This window comes from Panthera tigris, chromosome B3 (genome assembly GCF_018350195.1).
Source record: "Panthera tigris isolate Pti1 chromosome B3, P.tigris_Pti1_mat1.1, whole genome shotgun sequence".
NCBI lineage: Eukaryota > Metazoa > Chordata > Mammalia > Carnivora > Felidae > Panthera > Panthera tigris.
Genome location: NC_056665.1, coordinates 27599496 through 27623301, shown reverse-complemented (window position 1 = coordinate 27623301; position 23806 = coordinate 27599496). Strand labels below are relative to the sequence as shown.

The window sequence follows — 23806 nt, the reverse complement described above, 5'->3', positions numbered from 1 at the left end:
GATCTTAAAGGGAAAGCATTCTGTCTTTCACCATTAAGTATGATGTTATGTTTAGATATTGTAGATGCTGTTCAAAAGATTGAGTAAATTCTTTTCTTTTCTTGGGATACTGAGAGTTTTTACCATAATTGGGTGTGGAATTTTTGCAGTGTCCTTTTGTGTCAGTTGATTTCCTTCATTAGCTGTTTGATATGGAAGATTACACTGATTTATTCTAGAATTTTGGACCAGCCTTGCATATTTGGAACAAATCTTTCTTTTCTAATGTATATGTTGGTGTAACTTTTTTTTGTATCACTTTTGCTATTAGCACTTCTTTTTTTAAAATCTTATTATCTTACAACTTATTGTTTTAATTTTTTAAGTTTTTTTTATATTGTTATTTTTCTTTTTTTATTAAATTTTATTTTTCATTTTTTAAAATTTGCATCCAAATTAGTTAGCCTATAGTGCAACAATGATTTCAGGAGTAGATTCCTTAGTGCCCCTTACCCATTTAGCACCTCCCCCCTCCCACAGCCCCTCCAGTAGCCCTCAGTTTGTTGTCCATATTTATGAGTCTCTTCTGTTTTGTCCCACTCCCTGTTTTTATATTATTTTTGTTTCCCTTCCCTTATGTTCATCTGTTTTGTTTCTTAAAGTCCTCATATGAGTGAAGTCATATGATTTTTGTCTTTCTCTGACTGACTAATTTTACTTAGCATAATAGCCTCCAGTTCCATCCATGTAGTTGCAAATGGCAAGATTTCATTCTTTTTGATTGCTGAGTATATATCCATTCATCCATCGATGGACATTTGGGCTCTTTCCATATCTTTCCATACTTTGGCTATTGTTGATAGTGCTGCTATAAACATGGGGATGCATGTGTCCCTTCAAAACAGCATACCTGTATCCCTTGGACAAATGCCTAGTAGTGCAATTGCTGGGTTGTAGCATAGCTCTATTTTTAATTTTTTGAGGAACCTCCATACTGTTTTCCAGAGTGGCTGCACCAGCTTGCATTCCCACCAGCAATGCAAAAGAGATCCTCTTTCTCTGCATCCTTGCCAACATCTGTTGTTGCCCGAGTTGTTAATGTTAGCCATTCTGACAGGTGTCAGGTGGTATCTCATTGTGGTTTTGATTTGTATTTCCCTGATGAGGAGTGATGTTGAGCAGTTTTTCATGTGTTGGTTGGCCATCTGGATGTCTTCTTTGGAGAAGTGTCTATTCATGTCTTTTGCCCATTTCTTCACAGGGTTCTTTGTTTTTTGGGTGTTGAATTTGATAAGTTCTTTATAGATTTTGGATACTAACCCTTTATCTGATATGTCATTTGCAAATATCTTCTCTCATTCTGTAGGTTGTTTTTCCTTTTGCTGATTGTTTCCTTTGCTGTGCAGAAGCTTTTTATTTTGATGAGGTCCCAATAGTTCACTTTTGCTTTTGTTTCCCTTACCTGTGGAGATGAGTTGAGTAAGAAGTTGCTGTGGCCAAGATCAAAGAGGTTTCTGCCTGCTTTCTCCTCAAGGATTTTGATGGCTTCCTGTATTACATTTAGGTCTTCCATCCATTTTGAGTTTATTTTTGTGTATGGTGTAAGAAAGTGTTCCAGATTCATTCTTCTGCAGGTCGCTGTCCAGTTTTCTCAGCACCACTTGCAGAAGAGACTGTCTTTATTCCATTGCATATTCTTTTCTGCTTTGTCAAAAATTAGTTGGCCATATGTTTGTGGGTCCTTTTCTGGGTTCTCTATTCTGTTCCATTGATCTGAGTGTCTGTTCTTGTGCCAGTACCATACTGTCTTGATGATTACAGCTTTGTAGTATAGCTTGAATTCTGGGATTGTGATGCCTCCTGCTTTGGTTTTCTTTTTCAAGATTGCTTTGGCTATTCAGGGTCTTTTCTGGTTCCATACAAATTTTAGGATTATTTGTTCTAGCTCTTTGAAGAATGCTAGATGTTATTTTGATAGGGGTTAATAATAATGCTGGTGTTATTTTGATAGGGGTTGCTTTGAGTATGTAGATTGCTTTGGGTAGTATCAACATTTTAACAATATTTCTTCTTCCTATCCAGGAGCATGGAATATTTTTCCATTTTTTGTGTCTTATTCAATTTCTTTCATAAGCTTTCTATAGTTTTCAATGTATATATTTTTCACCTCTTTGGTTAGATTTATTCCTAGGTATTTTATGGTTTTTTGTACAACTGTAAATGAGATCGATTCCTTGATTTATCTTTCTGTCACTTCATTGTTGGTGTATAGGAATACAACCGATTTTGTGCATTGATTTTATATCTTGCAACTTTGCTGAATTCATGAATCAATTCTAGCAGTGTTTTGGTGGAATCTTTTGGGTTTTCCATATAGAGTATCATGCCATCTGCAAAGAGTGAAAGTTTGACCTCCTCCTGGACGATTTGGATGCCTTTTATTTCTTTGTGTTGTCTGATGCAGAGGCTAAGACTTCCAATACTATGTTGAATAACAGTGGCAAGATGGACCTCCCTGTCTTGTTCCTGACCTTAGGGGGAAGGTCTCACTTTTTCCCCACTGAGGATGATATTAGTGTTGGGTCGTTCATATATGGTTCTTATTATCTTGAGGTATGATCCTTCTATCCCTACTTTCTTGAGGGTTTTTATCATGAAAGGATGGTACATTTTGTCAAATGTTTTCTCTGTGTCTGTTGAGAGGATCATATAGTTCTTGTCCTTTCTTTTATTGATGTGATGAATCATATTAATTATTTTGTGGATATTGATCCAGCCCTGCATCCCAGATATAAATCCCACTTGGTCGTGGTAAATAATTTTTTTTAATGTATTGTTGGATCCAGTTGGCTAATATCTTGTGGAGGGTTTTTGCATGCATGTTCATCAGGGAAATTTGTCTATAGTTCTCCTTTTTAGTGGGGTCTCTGTCTGGTTTTGGAGTCAAAGTAATGCTGGCTTCATATAAAGACTTTGGAAGTTTTCCTTCCATTTCTATTTTTTGGAACAGCTTCCGGAGAATAGGTGCTAACTCTTGCTTAAATGTTTGGTAGAATTCCCCTGGAAAGCCATCTGGCAATGAACTCTTGTTTTTTGGGAGATTTTTGATTACTAATTCGATTTCCTTACTGGTTATGGGTCTGTTCAAATATTCTATTTCTTCCTGTTTCAGTTTTGGTAGTGTATATATTTCTAGGAATTTGTCCATTTCTTCCAGATTGTCCATTTTATTGGCATATAATTGCTCATAATATTTTCCTATTATTGTTTTTATTTCTGCTGTTTTGGTTGTGATCTCTCCTCTTTCATTCTTGATTTTATTTATTTAGGTCCTTTCCTTTTTCTTTTTGATCAAACTGGCTAGTGGTTTATCAATTTTGTTAATTCTTTCATAGAAACAGCTTCTGGTTTCATTGATTTGTTCTACTAGGTTTTTTGTTGTTTGTTTTTTTGTTTTTGATAGCATTAATTTCTGCTCTAATCTTTATTATTTCCTGTCTTCTGCTAGTTTTGTGTTTTATTTGCTGTTCTTTTTCCAGCTCTTTAAGGCATAAGGTTACGTTGTGTATCTGAGATCTTTATTCCTTCTTTAGGAAGGCCTGGATTGCTATATACTTTCCTCTTGTGACTGCCTTTGCTGTATCCCAGAGGTTTTGGGTTGTGGTGTTATCATTTTAATTGGCTTCCATGAACTTTTTAATTTCCTCTTTTACTTCTTGGTTAGCCCATTCATTCTTTAGTAGGATGTTGTTTCGTCTCCAAGTATTTGTTACCATTCCAAATTTTTTCTTGTGGTTGGTTTCAAGTTTCATAGCATTGTGGTCTGAAAATATGCACGGTATGATCTCGATCTTTTTGTACTTGCTGAGGGCTGATTTGTGTCCCAGTGTGTGGTCTTTCTGGAGAACATTCCATGTGCACTGGAGAAGAATGTATATTCTGGTGCTTTAGGATGAAATGTTCTGAATATATCGGTAAAGTCATCTGGTCCAGTGTGTCACTCAAAGCCGTTGTTTCCTTGTTGATTTTTTGACTAGATGATCTGTCCATTGCTGTGAGTGGTGTGTTGTTGAAATCTCGTACTATTATGGTGTTGCTGTCGATGAGTTTCTTTATGTTTGTGATAATTTATTTATATATTTGGGTATTCCCACATTTGGCACATAAATGTTTACAATTGTTAGGTCTTCTTGGTGGATAGACCCCTTGATTATGATATAATGCCCTTCTGCATCTCTTGATACAGTCTTTATTTTAAAGTATAGATTTTCTGATATAAGTATGGCTACTCCGGCTTTCTCTTTTTGGCCATTAGCATGATAGATGGTTCTCCATCCCCGTACTTTCAATCTGAAGGTGTCTTCAGGTCTAAAGTGGGTCTCTTGTAAACAGCATATAGATGGATCTTGTTTTCTTATCCATTCTGTTACCCTATGTCTTTTGATTGGAGCATTGAGTCTATTGATGTTTAGAGCGAGTACTGAAAGATACGAATTTATTGCCATTTATGTTGCTTGTACAGTTGGAGTTTCTGATGGTGTTCTCTGGTCCTTTCTAAGTTTTGTTGCTTTTGGTATTTATTTATGTATGTGTGTATGTATGTATGTATGTATGTATGTATGTATGTATGTATGTATTTTTTCATCTTTTCTCCCCTCAGAGAATCCCCTTAAAATTTCTTGCAGGGTTGGTTTAGTGGTCCCAAAATCCTTTAATTTTTGTTTTTTTTTTCTGGGAAACTTTTTATCTCTCCTTCTATTTTGAATGACAGCCTTGCTGGATAAAGAATTTTGGCTGCATATTTTTATGATTCAGCACATTGAATATATCCTGCCACTCCTTTCTGGCCTGCCAAGTTTCTGTGGATAGGTCTGTTGCAAACCTGATTTGTGTTCCCTTGTAGGTTAGGGACTTTTTTCCCCCCTTGCTGCTTTTATGATTCTCTCCTTGCCTGAGTATTTTGTGAATTTGAGTATGATATGCCTTGTTGATGGTCAGTTTTTGTTGAATCTAATGGGGTTCCTCTGTGCTTCCTGGATTTTGATGTCTGTGTCTTTCCCCAGGTTAGGAAATTTTCTGCTATGATTTGCTCACATAACCCTTCTACCCTTATTTCTGTCTCTTCCTCTTCTGGGACCCCTATGATTCTGATGTTGTTCCTTTTTAATGAGTCACTGATTTCTCTAATCAGATTTCTCTAATCTAATCTCTTTCTTAAATCATGCTCTTTTGTCTTAATCTCCCTCTTTTTTTCTGCTTCATTTTTCTCTATAAGTTTGTCCTCTATATTGCTGATTCTGTGTTCTGTCTCATCCATCCTTGCTGCTGCAGCATTCATCTGTGATAGCAGCTCAAGTATAGCATTTTTAATTTTATTATGACTAGTTTTTACTTCTTTTATCTCTTCAGAAAGGGATTCTAATCTCTTTTTGACTCCAGCTAGTATTCTTATTATCGTGATTCTAAATTCTGGTTCAGACATCTTGGTTGTATCTGTGTTGATTAAATCCCTGGCCATCATTTCTTTGTGCTTTCTTTTGGGGTGAAGTCCTTCGTTTTGTCATTTTGAAGGGAGAAAAGGAATTAATGAGGTAGAAAAATTAAGATTAAAAATAATTAAAATTAAAAAAATATTAAAATTAAAAATACACACATACAAAATCGAATAAATGATGCTAGATCCTAGGTGTGTTTTGGTCTGGGTGTTGAAAGTGGTTTGACAGATTAGAGAAATAAAAGGGGGGACAAAAGGGGGCGCCTGGGTGGCGCAGTCGGTTAAGCGTCCGACTTCAGCCAGGTCACGATCTCGCGGTCTGTGAGTTCGAGCCCCGCGTCAGGCTCTGGGCTGATGGCTCGGAGCCTGGAGCCTGCTTCGGATTCTGTGTCTCCCTCTCTCTCTGCCCCTCCCCCGTTCATGCTCTGTCTCTCTCTCTGTCCCAAAAATAAATTAAAAAAAAGACGTTGAAAAAAAAAATTAAAAAAAAAAAAAGGGGGGGAAAAAGGAAATCATTTGAGAATTTGAAAAAATGAATACACTGAAGTAGACTAAAAATGATGGAAGTAAATTAGAATTTGAGAACATTTACACAAAAGTAAAAAATATAGTAAAAAATTAAAGAAAAATATTTTTAATAAAATTGAAAATAAAAATGAATTTTTTTCTGTTTCTGTATTCAAGAAAAAGAAGTAAAAAAGAGGGAAAAAAATTGAATAGATGGACTTGCTAACAGATTGAAATATGACTGAAATTACTTCATTTTCTCCTAGAAGTCAGACTATGAAGCACTTTATAGCCCATAAACTAATTAGGTGGTGAGACCTGTGTTCTTGAAAGGGAGGTTGGCCCAGTTGGGCAGGGCTCAGTATAACAGCTCCATTCTCCACTAGATGGCGCTGCTTACATACTAGGGTGGAGAGTTGTGGGCTTGTAGGTTCATAGGCGCATGTGTGGGAACGGTGAAAATGGCGTCACCCAGCTACCCAGTCTCTAGTATCGGAACTCTCTTCTCCCTGATCAGCAATCACACACCCATCATCTCTCTTCAGCTTTTGTTCAGTGTACAGTTTTTCACTGTCTGTGACCAGGCCCCAGGCAGTACCTCTCTCCTGAGTTTTGTCTCAGATGTGGCTGTTTTCCCTGGCCCCTTACTTCTGAAGGACTGTGGCTTTAACCCATTCTGCCCCTCTGCAGAAGGGTCTCACAGAGCAATGGCCGAATGATCAATGGCTGAATGTCGGCTGCACCCAGGAATGCTTGCTGGACCATGCCGCTTTTGGTACCCTGAGACTGCAGCCAGGTGTCAGCCCGCCCCCGAAAACGTTTGTGAGATAGTGTAGCAGCAGAGTTTCAGGGATTATGGAAAATCACAACACACATCTGGCACCAGGCTTCACCCTTAATGACCTTGTTCCAGCACCAGCGAATGTGGCCATTTTCTGGGATCTGCTGGGACCAGGTGGCTTCAGCAGTCTCTACCAAATGTCCTTCCAGCAGTGGAAACACTTTTCCCTGTGTGGCCCAAGAACCTCCCCGGACCCCACTCTTTTCTTGGGGATTCACCCTTCCTACCAGAGCACCACCAGGTATTGAGTTGTGGAGTTTCAGACTTTGCACTCTCCTTGTTTATAGTCTTAATTGAATTTAAACCCTCTCCTTTCTCCTTTCTCCTCTCTCCCTTTTTAGTTTAGTCCCTGTGGCTGTTTCTAATTTTCCACTTTCTCTCCAGTTGCTTTTGGGGAGGGGTGCTTTCCCATATTCTTCCCACCCCCCATCTCTGTCTTCTCTCTACCCGCAAAAGCACCTCCCTTCCCATGGCTTCTTGCTCCCTAAGTTCACCTCTCCACACCATGTACCTTCTGAATTCTGTGGTTCAGATTGTGCAGATTTTTGTGTTAATACTCCAATCAGTTTTCTAGGTATGCAGTGGTTTAGTATTGGTCTGGCTACATTTCATGGACTTGAGACACACAAAAAACTTCCATGCTCTTCCGCCATCTTGGCTCCTCCTTCTCCCTCTTAGCACTTCTTTAGCTGCATCCTACATTCTGATAAGTTGTATTTTCAATTTCATCTAGTTCGATCTTTTAAATCTTACTTTGAAACTCCCTCTTTGACCCATAGATTAGTTAAAAGTATGTTCTTTAATTTCCAGATTTTTAGAGATTTTCCTGTTGTTTTCTGTTACTGAATTATAGTTTGATTTACTTAAGGTCAGAGAACTTATTCTGTATGACTTCAGTTCTTTAATATTTGTTGAAAAATTTTGTATGCCCTAGGTTTATGGTCCATTTTGTTGAATATTCCATGGGCTTAATGTAATATGATTTTCCCACTGTTTTATAACACTAATGCTACTTGCAAATAGAAATTGTTTATACTTAGGCCAAGCAATAACTTGTGAAACTGAAATACTGCTGTTTTTTTGTGTTTGTAATTTGATATAGAAGGTGGAGGATGTTGCAGAAGTTTTAGGAAAATAGTATGCTTGACCTTGTGTTTCTGAAACTACTGTGCTTCCAGAATCCCCTGGAAGCATTCACACATTATGAGGGGGAGATCTGGATGCATACTTAGACCTGTGGGCTTTCTAAAAGCAGAGTCAACATTGTGGCATTCCTAGGATCTACTGTAGGAGTCCACTCTAGGGGTAGAATTTGCCTTAGGTGAGGACTGAGAAGTTATTTAAGTCTTGGGGTAGAGCTGTTTTCCCAGAACCTTAGGGGTCTGATGGGTCCTGCTGTTGCCATCTGCACCCTCCTCACTAAGAGAGAGTGAGTCTTGGGGTGACCTGCAGCTCTTCTCATCTGCCCTCCCTCTCTGCTGCTGCCAGCTACTCTCCTTATGCATTATGCCCTCCTTGATCCCTCTTGGCCTGCTCTACTGTAGCTGTGTCATACTTTGCACTTTCTATTGTGCCATCTAGTTCATTCATTATGTGAGTTGTGTGTTATCTGCAATTTTGTTCTGTAGTGATTCCTGGTGCCTCATACAGAACCTGGCACAGAGTAAGTGCTGAATAAATATTTATGAAACAAGAATGTTCCCAGAGTGTCTTTAGATATTTGACCAGGTACTGAGGTCCTACTCTGCGTCTAGTCTAACCTGGCTCTTGGGAGTGGGAGCACCATCCACCTCTGACCCATGAGTGAATGACTGTCTGGCAATGAAGCATCAGGCAGGGTTCCCTTTGGCCTTTTAATAGATTCATGAGATGAAATAATTTCAGGAAGTTCTCTAGGTTATTTAAACTTCTTGTCCTATAGATAATCCTGTTTGGCACTTTCTTAACTGAAGATTTGGGGTTGTATTTCTCATCCTTGTAAAGTAGTTCTTGGTAAAGCTCCAAAGAACAAAATTGGATCAATCTTTCTAATTCTTGAACTTTGCATATTTAATAGGGTTTCTGGAGATTTCCCAATGCAGCATTCTAAAAATTCCATTATTACAGTGAAGGCTTCTGTGCCCTTATACTGTATGAAATCATATTGAAACAGTGTGACACGGTCTTAATGACAAATATTTCACAATATAAAGGAAATAATACTTTTCCCCTATGTGCCCTCCATTCAATATCTGGAATTATGTTTTAGGAAGAATTGCCGCCACGGGTTCCTTTCTGTTGGAAACAAGGAAGTTTTTCTTTCCTTTTCACTCACTTTATCTAATTGAAGCAAAATGATGTAGCCTTTGTGTGAGATCATGTGTCATTGTCCTGGGTCCTTTAATTTAGAAGCTCATAAAGCATTTGGTTTAAAAATTAACTGTGAAATGAAATTCAAAATAGATGAATAGAGAACACCTCTAGTCTTCCAGGGGGCCTCTACTTTAATCTCCAGAAATGGGAGGTGCATTTGGAGAGAGGCGAGATGCTATATTTCACAATGCAATGTACATACCACAGTGCCATTTTCCAGTGGAAGCCTCCAAGTCAAGCCTTCCTAATTTTTGTTATTGTATTTTGCAAGGCTGAAATTTAAATTATAGCTGTGGCTAATGGCTCTGCCCCCTAATTCATTTCCCTTTGTCTGCAAGTCTTTTCTTATTGCTGAGATGTTACTATTGTGATTCACAGAACATATTGCTTCTAGTAGCATCTGGCAGACTTTGTCTAGCAGGCTCCATTACCTTGTTCCAGAGATGCCTTTCTTTTTCTTCTTTGAAGTCAGAGACTTCAGAACTGCAAGAGAGCTGGTGGATTATGTAATACAATTCCTTTACTTAACAGAAAAATATGCTGAATTTCAAATACACTTTTGTAATTGAAAGAGTTGGATGGGGCATGAATCTTCTAACTATACTTGGCCATGCTGTCTACATTTCTTCTGATAAGATCACAACTTGATATTTCAAGGGTTTTCAAAGCAATTCAGTAGAAAAATATCCGGTATTTTGTAGATTTGTCTTGAAGGAAGTGTCCCAGCACTCCTGAAGGTTGTTACCCATGCCCTTGACTGTTCCTGGACATGCAGTCTGTGAACTGAATTATCTGTTTTGAAGCTATATCAAGTTAAGAGGTATGCGTGTGTGGGCGGGGGGGGGGGGGGGGAGGATGATAGTGCATAAAGAAGGGCCACAGTGGGACCTGAGAGCTTTAACTTCAAAGAAAATAGTGATGCTATTGATACCTAGCAGAGCTAATGTGTGAAAAGGCAAGCACAGCTCTGAAAATTCTGTGTTAATAGGACCTCCACCATAATCTCATGAAATGGGATTTATTATTATACCCACTTTATAGGTGAGTAAATTGAAGCTCAGGGAAGTTAAATTGCTTGCTAAAAGTCCCTGAACTGGTAAAGGTGAAGTAGGGGCTCAACCCTTGCTTCTACCTAGGCTGCATCACCTGTCAAGGAGCAGGGAAATGTCTGAAGCCAGAATTGCAAAAACTAGACAAAGAGTGAACAAATGTCTGTTATGGCATACCATGGTCCAGCTTTGTGTTTGCAAATGTTATATTATTTAATTCCAAAAACATGTGGTAGTCCAGTGAATATATGACCTTGTAAGGCAGAAGAAATTTGAAGATGTGATTAAGTTAAGGGCCTTGGGAGAGTATATTGGATTATCCAGGTGGGCCCAATTCCTTGAAAGTGGAGAACCTTTCCCAGCTGTGGGTAGGAGACATAACTATAGAATAAGGGTCATAGAAAGGTGATGTTATTACTTTTTATCCACTGTTGATAGCTTTGAGAATTGAAAAGATGGGCATTGGTCATGGAATATGGGTAGCCTCTAGAAACTGGAAGAGCTGAGGAGATGGATTCTTCCTAGAGTCCTCAGAAGGAATGCTGTCCTGCTGACCGTATGTTGGGTTTCTGACTTATCAAAGTATAAGTCTGTGCTTTTTTAAGCCACCTACTTTGTGACAGCAGCCCTAGGTAACTAACATAGGAGGTTCCCATGAGGGAGGTGTTACACTCCTGTTTTATAGCTGGAGAAACCATGCAGAAGACAACTTGATACAGATCTCAGCTGTGGTAAGTGGGAAAGGCAGGATTGAACTCATCTTCTTCCATGACCACGTACATCCTCTTAGGAGGGAGAGTGGAAGTATCAAAGGTTGCCACATGGTTGCTGAGCTTCATTTCATAGCTGAGAATCGGGGCTTCAGCTTAGCTGCCTCCTCTCAAACATGTGGGTGGTGCAGGGAGCTGATTGCCCTTGTGTATATGCAAGAAGAAATCAGAAGTTGATAGGTAGGGGCTTGCCTTGTCTCCCAGTTTTATGATTAATCAAAAGACCTGGCTGCTATGAGCTGGAGGCATCAATTGGGAGGACATTTGGGGCAAGTGTGTGTGTGTGTGTCAGAGTGTGAGGAGGGTGTAGAATGTGTGTGTGTGTGCAAGTGTGAGATGGTTGATGCTGCATGAGTGTGCAAGATTATAGATGTGTGTGAGTGTAAAACTCAGTGGATGTGTGTGTGCAAGATTGTGTGTGTCTGTGTGTGCTTGTTAGTGTGAGTGTGATTGTGTGTGTGCATGTGCATGAATATGAAACCGAATCTGTGTTGGATGTATGCATAAGATAGATCCCAGTGCTACTTTGTCTTCATGTCACTGGATTACCTCTGGCACCACAATTGGGCTTCTCTGAGGCAGGGGTGGAGAGTCTGACCTGTTGCCCACACCTGGCAGTTTGGAGAATTGATTCCCTGGAGGCCAGGGTGCCCTCAGGATTAGAAGCAGACAAGTCCTGACCACAGGGGAGTGTCCACACCCAAGTCCTGGCCTGAGCTTCAGTTTTCATGTCTCCCCACATGATCTCCTTTAGGAGATGGGGCTCAGGATCAGGGTGCAGGAGGCACTGCCATGCCCCCTTAGCAAGGGCACATCACACTGAGGACAGGGATAGGCTTATATCCTTTCCTTTACCACTTGAGACCTCCCAGAGTGTGGACCTGATCTAGCACTGGGGAGGGATGGGAACCACAAGGGGCAGGTGGCATCAGGGCACATCTACTGGGGACAGGGAGAGTGATGGGAGCAGTGGGATATTTCTTTCTCCCATCTGTTGTGCTTCTATGGTCTAGCTTGGGCAAGTCTCTGGACAGTACAGTACAGTTTCATTGTTCTTGAAAGTTATTTTATTTGCTGACAATGTGTTATTTTTTTTACAAATGGAAAAAAATATTTTGTTTTAAAATCTTTGCTACATGTCATTATTTTTGTCACTGTAAAGCTCAGCACAGATGCTAGCAGTACAGAAATGGCCAACAAGAAAAAAAATAAAACCCTGAAGGAAAATCAGAAACAAAACCCCCAGAGCCTCGTCTCCCTTCCCTCTCCTTCCCCAAAAGCCCTATAATAACTGTACAATATTATAGTCCTGATCACATTTAAAAACAATTATTAAAAACAAGGATTCCATTGGAAGCTCAACTTTTTGGATTCTTAAACTGTGATATAAATATATATGTATACGGTATGTGTGCACATAGAATAAAAAAAAAAATCTCCTTTTCAACTCCACTACCTGGCACCAGACTGGAGACAAAAGGGAGAGAAACCCAGTAATGATGTTCTCTCAGCCTCTCTAAGGCCATCTATGCCCCCTCAGTCCCCTATGGCTACGTTTAATATGTCTTCTCCTTATTAATTCAGTCTTGCACTTAAGATACTGGCCTGAGCCAATTAAAAAAAATGGCTGCCACACATGACTGTTACCTGAGAAAGGTACAGAGAGAGAGTAATAACCTGTATCTGCATTTATGTGGCTATAGTTAACTCCGTGACCCTGTTAGAATGGGAGTCTAGGCCCCATCTATGACATGGATTCATACTCTTGTATCATAAAGCAAAATCCAATCTTAAGATTGGAGGGAGCAAAGAGGAAGAACTATAGGTCCAAAACAGACCCAAGTCTCAGTTTCTAGTCAGACTGAACTGGGAATGGGATGAAGGAGGCTACTTTGCAAGACTTGGTTTAAACTCCAGCAGTGAAGATTTCCCTGGGACTGCTAATCCAAGAAGTTGAGTTTCCATGCAGAAATAACCTCTACAGAACACACATCATCTGTGATTCTCACAGAAAAATGCAGCAAGTATGGCCAAGTATGGGGTTTTAAAAGGGGGTTATCTTCACACCCTAAACATCTGTAATGTTTGCAGATATTCTCTATAAGGTGAGAGCACCAAAAGCAGGAATGACCCAGCTTTACTACTAAATATGTTCGATGAGAGACAAGCCATATCAAAAGACTTTATATATCTGCTTAGAGTTGCATATTGGCTGGGAATAGATGTAAGTGCAGCAAAGATGTTTGTTTAAATACTCTTTGGCTGCAATACTAAGTGGAAAATACGTAGAAGATTTAACTCCTTAGGACTCTGAAAATTACATGGAAAAACAAAGATAAAATCTGGGACAAATTCTGCATAACTCCCTAATAGGGAGAAAAAGATAGAGAAACACACATGTGCATGCATGTACACACACACACACACACACACACTCACACTCTTTCCTTCTCCCTCTCTCACTCACTCACTAGGCAGCAGAAAGAGCCTATGCTCACTTCCTAAAGCCATACAGGTATATGTAACCTACCATGTTTCATGATCTTCAAATAGGAGGACATTTCTCTTCTCCCCAACCTTATTCACAATTTCTTTCCCAAAACAAGCCACAGTATCCAAGGCAAATAGTGGATGAATGGATGTCAGGTTCTCTAACCTGCCTATTGACCCTAGCAAAAATCATTTCTGCATAAATCTCTGGTCAGGAGGTATAAGGAAAGGCATTCATAACTTCACCCAGACTCAGTTTTTCAAAGATCCCCAAAGCCTTCAGGATTCACCCCATTTCTTCTCAGAGGCAGGAGGGCAAGGAAAGGCCAGAAGGGGAAGGGGTACACATTAGGGGTGAGGGAAATGATGGGAGAGGGACTTTTATTTTCTTTACAGAAACATTTGCTTTTTACAAACAAACGGTGACTTTCCTCCCCCACCCCTTATCATCACCCCAATAGTTCTATTCTGAAAAGGAGGGAAACATAGTTAGGTCAGGAAATTCTTCGTTGTTGTAGCTGTTGCTCTGGTCTCCCAGCATGGACAGCATCTCCTGGAAGACCTCAGGTGGGCCAGGTTGCCATGCTGATAGCTGTTGCTCTCTAGAACTTGAGCGATGATGAGAATGCTGGCCCTGACCCTGTGGCCAGACTTACACCCTCTGCTGTCTGTGTCTGGAATTGTCCTGTAGTCTGTCCAGTCTCAGGAGCAAAGTTGGATCCATGATTGGTGGGACTAGGGGAGGCAGCAGCACCAGGTGACGCAGTTGAAGCACCAGGGAGGGACATGGGGCTGAAGGAGGATGGAATCTGAAAGCTTCCCATACCAAACTGGGAAAAACGAGTCTTGGCTGTAGCCTGAGTAGCCACCTGCTGGGCAGAGAAGTCTGGGCGGGTGCTAGGGGTCCAAGTTGGGGCTCCTTGGGGTGAGTTGGAGTGGTGGGAAATCTGGGCCAACATCTGCCCTGCAGAAGCTGATGGCTGGACGATGGTTACAGGAGAGGCCAGACCACTATTTCTGAAATTCTCTGCCGGCCGGGGGAGGGGGGGTAGGAGGGAATGTATTGTCCTGTGAGAATAGCTGTTGGATGGAAGGGACAGTGCTGGAGGAGATGCCTTTACTCTGATCTGCATTGATGTTGGAGTAGATTTCTGAAAATCTTGGATCTCTATCCTTGGCAAACAGACCATCTGACTTTCCAAGGGGCTTACTGTGTTCTGGCCCTGTGGTTATTACAGGCTGAACAGAAACCTGGGAATGATTGTAGCCAGCCAATCTATCCCTTCCTGATACCACATCCAATTCTGTTTGGTGTTGATGCTTCCTGGATGCCAACTTCCCTGAGCCCATCTCTAAGGGTAAATTAGCCATGGGACCTAGCTGTGGTCTCTGGATTGTGTTGGACAGTGTAGGCCTTGGTTGATGGCTGGAGTTCTTCACATTGGTGTTGGTACATATGATGTACTCAATTTCATCTGGGTAAGGGTTCTGGAAAGTAAAGGAGCTGGTTCTCATCCAGAGCCATTCCCGGTTCTTAGACCGGAACCGGAACATGACAGATAGCACTTGGCCTTTTAACTTCACCACCTGTTACAAGCTGTCTCTTAGAAGCTGTTGGTATTCAGGATGACATAATTCTACAATATTATTTCCTAAGAGTTCCTGTGGTTGGTAGCCAACAGTAGCCACACAGCGGTGTTCCACAAAAGTGAATATCCCCTCAATGTTGTGCCGCGAGATGAACTCTGTTGGTTGACAAATGTTACTCATGTCTGTACAGTTGGGAGAACTGGTTACCTGTAGTCTGCCAATGGCCACTAGGCAAAATTTGCTCCCCTGGCCAGACTCTGGATCATCATCTGGGAGGGAGACACCTGCTGGGGACCAGGCCTTGATATAGGCTGTGCAGTGGACCACCACAAAATGAGGTTCCCCATCCTTCACAGAGCCAAGTCCATTCCTGCATCTGTTCCTCACAAAGCTCAGTCTATTCATGGAGACTTGGGTCCACAGAGCTATTGCCACACCTCCTACGGCAAATAAATGATCTCCTTGAGCCATACACATCTTCATGGAAGACTGTTGGCCTTCCTTTTTCACTGTTCCAGTCTTCAGGTCTGGAAGGATACGCCCTGTCAGGTCATTTTCTGAAGTGGAAAGCTGATCATGAAGTTTGTCCACATCATCTGGATGCACCTGATCATAGAGTGTGCTACCAAACCATTCAGACTGGTTCAAAACAGGGGTCACTGAGTCAGAGATGTAAACTACCCGACCTATCTCACATGAGACAATAAACAGAAAGCCATCCGCTGCCTCCAAGATCAAAGGTTTGAGTTCCTGATCAGGAACGAAGGCTTGTAGGTGCCATCAGTGGATGTATTTCCAGTTCCTCACAAGGAATTTATGTGAGAGACTGCCATGGGTAAGATGGTTAGGTTGTCTGGTTTTTGAGCCAGGGCACTACAGGTGGGCACCATGTCTGACAGTTCTGTAATGTAGGCTGTCATCTCGTTCCGTTGCCCCTGTTCAATTTCACTGTAATTTTCCCTGGTGAGTCTTTCTTTATCTGCAAAGCTCTGCTCATCATCCAACCTGGCAAGTCACTCCTTATCATTAGACATCTGATCATCATCACACCTCAAAAATTTACCTTCTCCATCATCATCAAAATCCAACCCTGGTCACCACTTAATAGCCCTGTGGACAATGGCTCCTCCACCTTGAATCCCAGCCCCAGGGTTTCCTGAGGCAATGGCTGGACCCAGTGATGGTACATCTGATGTCATTTCTGGGTAGCTCAGTTGGTTAAGCATCCGACTCTTGATCTCAGCTCAAGTCTTGATCTCACAGCTGTGAGTTCAAGCCCCACGTTGGGCTCTGCACTGGTTGTAAAGTTGGGGTTAGCAGCAGCCGCAGCCTTGGCCGCAGATACCACTACCGACGCAACCCCCCCCCCCAATGGGAGGAGCCACCGCCACCGAACAGGGGGAAGGGGGAGGGGAGAGCCACTCCCCAAACGCGGTACCCTACAGCCACCACCGCTACCACGGAATCCAAGATGGATAATGTGTTATTTAAAAGATTCTCTTTTGGTATTCTACAGAACCCTTCCCTCTTTTCCTCATTTCTTCCTTTCTCCTTCCTTCCTGTCTGCCTGCCTGCCTGCCACTTTTAGAGCACTGGAGGTCTGGAAGGCACAGATTTCTAAAAATTTCTAAATTGACACATAACATTGTGTAAATTTAAAGGGTACAACATGTTGACTTGTACATTTGTATATTGCAGTATGATTACCACTGTAGTTTAACCAACATTTCTATCACAGTTACATAATTATCAATTCTTTTATGTGGTGAGAATAATTAAATCTAGTCTCTTAGCAACTTTGAAGTTTATGATACAGTACTGTTGACTATAATCACTATGCTGTACATTAATTAGATCTCCAGAACTTACTTGCCCTCTGGTTGCAAGTTTGTACCCTCAAACATCTCCTCCACAATTGCCCCCCCCTCCCCCCGTCCCTGGTAACCACCATTTTGCTCTGTTTCTATGTTTGGCTATTTTAGATTCTACATATAGGTAAGTTCATACAGTAATTTGCCTTTCTCCATCTGACTTATTTCATTAGCATAATGCCCTCAAGGTCCATCCTATTGTCACAAATAGCAGGATTTCCTTTTTCTCATGGCTGGATAATATTCCATTACACACACACAGACACACACACACACACACACACACACACACACACCATATCTTCTTTATCCATTGATGGACAATTAGGTTGTTTCAATATTTTGGCTATTGTGAATAATGCTACAATGAACATGGGGGTGCGAATATCTTTTTGAGTCCTGTTTTTATTTCATTTGCAAGTAAAGGAAACAGACATACCTAATGTGGTATTTTTATCCTGTGGTGAAAATAATTTCCATTTGATGATGTGTGACCATAGAGCAGTCATTTTGGCAGAATGTTAAAAGGAAGTTGTGGGAAACTTCAAACAGAACATGTTTTTCTAAACTCTATTTCAATTTTTAGGATATAGTCACATGAAAAAATAGTGTTTGGTAACATCCTAATTCCCTAAATGGATCTGTGGAGTTGTAGCCACCTATTGTGATTCTCCAAAGCCAGAAGAGTTAACAACTGGCATATTTCTTTTACTGTGGTAGCCAAGCTTCTGTAGTTAGCAGAAATGTTTGTAGTATGCAATAGGAATTTGTACCTTATGAACTTAGCCCTGAAAATCCAGTGACACAATTATTCTTATTTTCCTTTTTGAGGAGAAACCTAATCTGTCCTCCTAGGCAACACAGGATCAATTGGTGATTGGATATGTTTTGTATGATTGTGGACCGCTGCAGATGACACCTTTAAGCTCCAGGATCTATAATTTTGTGTAACATAAGTCATGCCAGAAAATTAACTCAGTCTTATGTGGGTAATACCTAGAAATAAAATATATGATTTGTTCATATGCATTCTCCTTAGGTCACACAGTACATGAGGGGCCTTTCAAAGGGAATATATCATATAAAAACCAGTAATGGTAAAATATCAGCAAGAACAAATAGCCAGGACTGACAAAATACACATAAGGGAAAAAAAAGTGGGCATTGGAGGCAGGGTACTAGGGCACAGTAGATTGCTTCCATCTGCTCACGTGCTATCTTCCAAAGCAGAGTGAGGGCCTGGGGTCGGGTGATGTTTGGGAGCATATAACACAATCCACCCCAGTCCATCCACTGGTCACAATGGTTGCCTCTGCACTCAAATATACAACTTCCCTACAAGATGCACTAAAGCTGTCACCCTATTCAGCCTCCTGGTCCAATCTGGGAGCTACAACCTTTGAGTAGGAATTCTCTGCCTCTCATTCACACTATGAACCAGTGTAAGATGGGGATGCCATACAACCCACTTCTCACCCTGGGAGGGCGCTGTGAGGAAGCACACAGGCTTACAGGGAACCTACACAGGTGGCATCAACTAATAGCCTCCCATTCCAGCATCCACCTCACACCTCAAGCCCCCATGTTCCGGCATCTACCTCTTACCTCACAACCCCCTGTTCCAGGATCCACCTCACATCTGCCAGTCCCTGTTCTAGCAGTCACATCTCACCACACAGCGTCCTATATCAGTATTCCCTCTCACCTCATAGCCCTCTGTTCCAGCTTCCATTTCTCACCTCACAGCTCCATGTTCCAGCTTCTACCTCTCACCTGACCAGCCCCTGTTCTACCATCTGTTTCTTGCCTCACAGCCCAGTGTTCCAGCATCCACCTCTCACCTCACAGCCCTGTGTTCCAGTTTCCACTCCTCACCTCACAGCCCCATGTTCCAGCATCCACCTCTCACCTAACAGCCTTTGTTCCAGCATTCACCTCTCACCTCCCAGGCCTCTATATTCCAACATTCACCTCTAACCTCACAGCCTCATGTTCCAGAATCTTCATCTCACCTCACAGTCCTATGTCCAGAATTCATTTCTCCCCTCACAGCTTCTATGTTTTAGTATCTGCCTCACCCCTGTGTCCAAACCTCCAAGCTTATTAGGTACATTTTTGGCTTCTTGTTTGTCACAGGTGACCCTCTTATTAAATATTTTCTATCGTATCAGTTGAGTTGCGATTTTCCCTCACTTTGTATATTAGTATTTTTTAGGGACTACTGCCCATTCTATAAAGCCTTGCTACCTATTTTAGATTTTAGGTTTTTGTATCTGGAGTGTCATACTTTGGGGCCAATTTCCAAATTAGTCAGCATTTTCTATGTACACAGCCATCCAAACATCCCAGTGACTTAACCTGTTGCTTTCTGCTCTGCTGGGATCTGATGACAGGACTGTTGTCTGCACAGAACCTCTGAAGCTCTGTTCAGATTGGCATTTGTTATGCTGTTCTGAATAATAGTAATTCTATATAGCCACACTTTTGGTTTCATGGAGGAAAACTTTATTAATAATAAGGGAAGAAAATATAAGGAATTAAACAATTATGGTAAACATAAAGAGGGAGAGAAGTACAGAGAAGAGCAAAGAAGGCTCATACATCAAATTGGGTACTCACAACATCCAACTTTCTGTCTGGGGAAGCCCCTCAAAGAACAGCCAAGGTGGAGTCTTGATTGAGGGTGCTGGGTGGAACATCCTCCCCTCAGGTGAGACTTCCAACTAACTATTCCCGCCAAGGCAATATGTATACTACCCATGTGTTATTTATGGTTAGTCATTAAGTTTGCCTTAGTGCATACCCAAGCAAGCTGGGGCTAGGATACTTTTCTCTGTTTCTCTTATCATATCTCACAATCTTTGGAGTCTATACATCTGCATATTTCTCTTCCCTCCCTGATCCATTCCAGGGGGTCAGCCTGGTCTGGCTCAAGGACGTGATGCATGTTAATCCCTCTTGGCATCAGGAACAGAAGGGCCAGTTCTGATCCTAAGGCAAGATATGGAGTACAAACCAACTAAGCCCTCCATGATTGTGTGTGTGGCTCTGGGCAGAAATGCATGACAAATCACACAAACAACTTCTAAACGAACACATGCCTGCTTGTGTGGCCTCAGTGGACTAGCAGGACTAGACATTGGCTCCCAGATAACCTGCAGCCACTCCCAGGGTACATGTTCTTTTGCCTGTTCTTTCTGGTTGCCTCTTGAGAGGGAAAGCCCAGTAGCAATTAGGTTTTGGAAACATTGCAGAAAGGTATATGTGTGTGTATGTTTAACCAGCATTTTCCATGCCTATTGTGTCACAGGGTTTTATGTTGAGCTAGGATTATCAACACATCAAGGAACTCAGGATCTTTGGAACACACTTAACATTCCATCCGTTTTCCATGTCATGTGAGACTCAGTAGAGAAATGGCTGAAAGTGCTGCTAGTGAGAAGGGAGCCAGTGGTGGCATGTAGGGTGAGAGGTTGTGGCTTTGGTGCCAAGTGCCTAAGGATCATTCAAGCCCAATGTAGTCAGTCTGAGGATAGGGTTAGGCTGAAGGCAGAGAACACTGATTCAAAGTGAGGATAATGTTTCGATTCCAAAGCACTGGTTCTAATGAAAACCTGGGTCATTTGATAGTGTTCACTTTCTGTGTGTGTGTGTCTCTCTCTATTCTTTGCTCCCTCTTATCTTTTTCTTCTCATTCTTCTTCCTCTTTTCTTCCTTCTTGCACAAGTGTAAGGCTACATTGTCATAATAGCAGAATATGTAGTATTTTTTTATGTAACAAAATAACTGGCATAACTGAATATAATTGATTTAAGCCCTTAACTATATCATAAGGAATGCAATTAAAGTAGAACTTTATCATCACCCATGCAATCTACTTCATAAGACATTGAAAGTGGTTACCCACATTAACAGAGGTTCTGTGATTGGCATGACACCTGTCAAGGTGGTTGGAACCTACATTGCCCAGAATAGTTTATAAACATTTTGAAACAACTTTGCCTGTATTATTTGTAAAAATAATAGTTAAAAAGGCATTGCATCACGTAAAAGTGATCTCTGTGAGCATTGTTGAGAAAACTTGCATTTCAATGTGGATTTTGAGCTTAATTTTAGATTTCTGTAGTATATCACACATAACAGACAAGATATAGAGATATATTCTTGCTTGTGAGAGCTGTTTCTAAGTGATTTGCAATCTCTGAGCAGAATGCATTTAGGTGCAGACTTCATGAAATTATGTACAGTGCTTTAATTTATTATCTTTCATGAAGATTTCAGTGATTTTAAAGTCAAGTGCATTAAAAACCATTTTTGACCAATTAGAAAAATGGTCTATGTATTGCTTTTCCTAAAACTAGAAAAAACAAGACAAATGAAAGCTACCTTGGAATGGTAGTGAGAAGGAAAAGAACTTTGCATCTTGGCAACGTGCCTCATTATATTAAACAAGAGTCAGGGAAATTAACATACACCCAAATAGGCTGCTTAGAACTTACTTAAGGCTCCATGCTGTTTTGAAGTTTGTTGATCTGCAACATTTTCCTTTAATTCGTTCTTGCTGTTCTTTACTCTTTCTCATACACACACATACAAAGCAAAAAAAAAAAATGTGCATTTTTTGGGCAAGTAGTTGGTTTGTTTTAAATGAAAAATGATGAGATTAAACCCAGACCCCTCCTGAGCATGACCCAATTGCCTTGCCCTGACTGCTGGCACATCCTCTCCTTTCCTTCTGCCTCTGACACTGCAAAAGGGGTTGCCTTTTGGCCCTGGATGCCTATTCAGGCCTGAATCTTCCTCTTTCTCTGGGTGTCTTGTGTCCTGACTGTGTCATACCTTCAGGCCTCTCTGTCCCAGGACCTCAATCACTCTGTTTACTAAATACTCATTTCTTGTTTACAGGGACTGGGCACACCAGTCTCTGTATTTACTGAGTCCTCAATGCCAGGAGCAGTGACCAGTGAATGCACTGTTGTTGCTGTGCTATTTTTCAATTAAAATGAGCATTGTGTGAATGCTCCTTATATTTTGATGGCATTAATTTCAATGTTCCAGATTTAGGAAGATATTGGCATGGAATTCTGGAATGAGAAGGGTCTTTGGGGTCATCAGATTTGACCCCATATATTCTTATTCTTTCTTTCTTTTTTTTTTTTTTTTTACTGTAAGTGCTATGCTGAATAGGATCCTAAGTTCTATCCTCGATTTAAATTTTGAAATGACTTGGAGGAGAGAAGCAATGACTTTTTTAAATTAAAGTTTTAATTTTGACATAACTACATATTCACATATAGTTGAAACAAAGAAGTACAGTGATTTCCTGCACTCTTTATCCACTTTCTCCCAAGGGTAATGTGTTGCAAATTGTGGGGGTGGGAAAAATTTCCCTTCTTCCCTCCTATGTGCTTTGTCTGGTCTGGGAACCCTAAAGTTTCCCAGAGCCAATTCCAAAATGGTGGTATCCCCCTAGCATCAGGCAATTCTCAGATACCAGCAGGGTGTCTGAGAACTTAACTCAATTTATGACAGTATCTACTCAGTGCTAGCACATCAGATTCCACAGGTTAAGTGTTCCATGCCCAACCCCAACTTCAGAAACCAGTCATAAGCCCCTGGCTTCTGACCAACTAGCAACAAATTAGAGATTCCAAAAACCTCCTCCTTAGGTTTGATTACTTGCTAGAATGGCTCACAGAATTCAGGGAAACACTTACTTATTTTTATTAGCTTATTAAAGAATGTGAAGAAATACATTGGGCAAGGTGCCCAACAAAAGAGTTTCTGTTCTTATGGAGCATGGGACCGAGCTTGGTGGCATGTGGAAGTGTTTTGGTTCCCCAAGCATGGAAGATCTCTGAAAACAAGGACCAAAAAGCTATCATTTTGTGTTTTTATCGAGGCTTCATTACATAGTCATGATTAAATAAGTCATTGGCCATTGGCCGATTCAGCCCCTCTCTAGAGGTTGGGGAGTGGGGCTAACAGTTTTAATTCTCTAATCACATGGCTGGTCCTCCTGGCAACCAGCCACTGCCCTTGGGTGGGGTCCAAAAGTCAACTTCATTAATGACACGACACCCATTTCCTCCCTCCCTTCCTTCCTTCCTTCCTTCCTTCCTTCCTTCCTTCCTTCCTTCCTTCCTTCCTTCCTTTTTCCTTCCTTTCCATTTAAATTTTTTGTTTAAATTCCAGTTAGTTAACATACAGAGTAATATTAATTTCAGGTGTACAATATAGTGATTCAACACTTCCATACAACACCTGGTGCTCATCACAACAAATGCACTCCCTTTTTAAGTTTTTATTTAAATTCTGGTTACTTAACATACAGTGTAATATTAGTTTCAGGTGTACAATTTAGTGATTCAGCTCATCCATGCAACACCTGGTGCTCATAAACATAAGTGCACTCCTTAATCCAGTTTGACTTTCATAGGTCTGAAATTTTTTTTTTTTTAATTTTTAACGTTTGTTTATTTTTGAGACAGAGAGAGACAGAGCATGAACAGGGGAGGGGCAGAGAGAGAGGGAGACACAGAATCTGAAACAGGCTCCAGGCTCTGAGCTGTCAGCACAGAGCCCGACGTGGGGCTCGAACTCCCGGACCACGAGATCATGACCTGAGCCGAAGTCGGACACGTAACCGACCAAGCCACCCAGGCGCCCCGGTCTGAAATGTTTTTAAGAACTGTAGATGAAGACTAGATATAGCTTGGAAATAAATGTTGGTCATCTGAGTGACAAAAAATATTTTTTTAATCAGTCATTAGATCACTATGTCATTGTATCAGTTGGTTTGATAATTAAGTTGACAGAAGATAGATTAATAGGAGAAAACAAACTAATTTTGTACATGTAGG

General features: G+C 41.0%; 1 protein-coding gene and 1 pseudogene across 1 annotated transcript in view; one reads left to right on the top strand and one right to left on the bottom strand.

The window, feature by feature from the left end:
• The window catches only part of OCA2 (OCA2 melanosomal transmembrane protein), a 471457-nt gene that overhangs the window by 101911 nt on the left and 345740 nt on the right, over positions 1-23806 (top strand). The window lies entirely within an intron of this gene.
• LOC102954072 lies at positions 13736-16276 on the bottom strand (annotated as a pseudogene).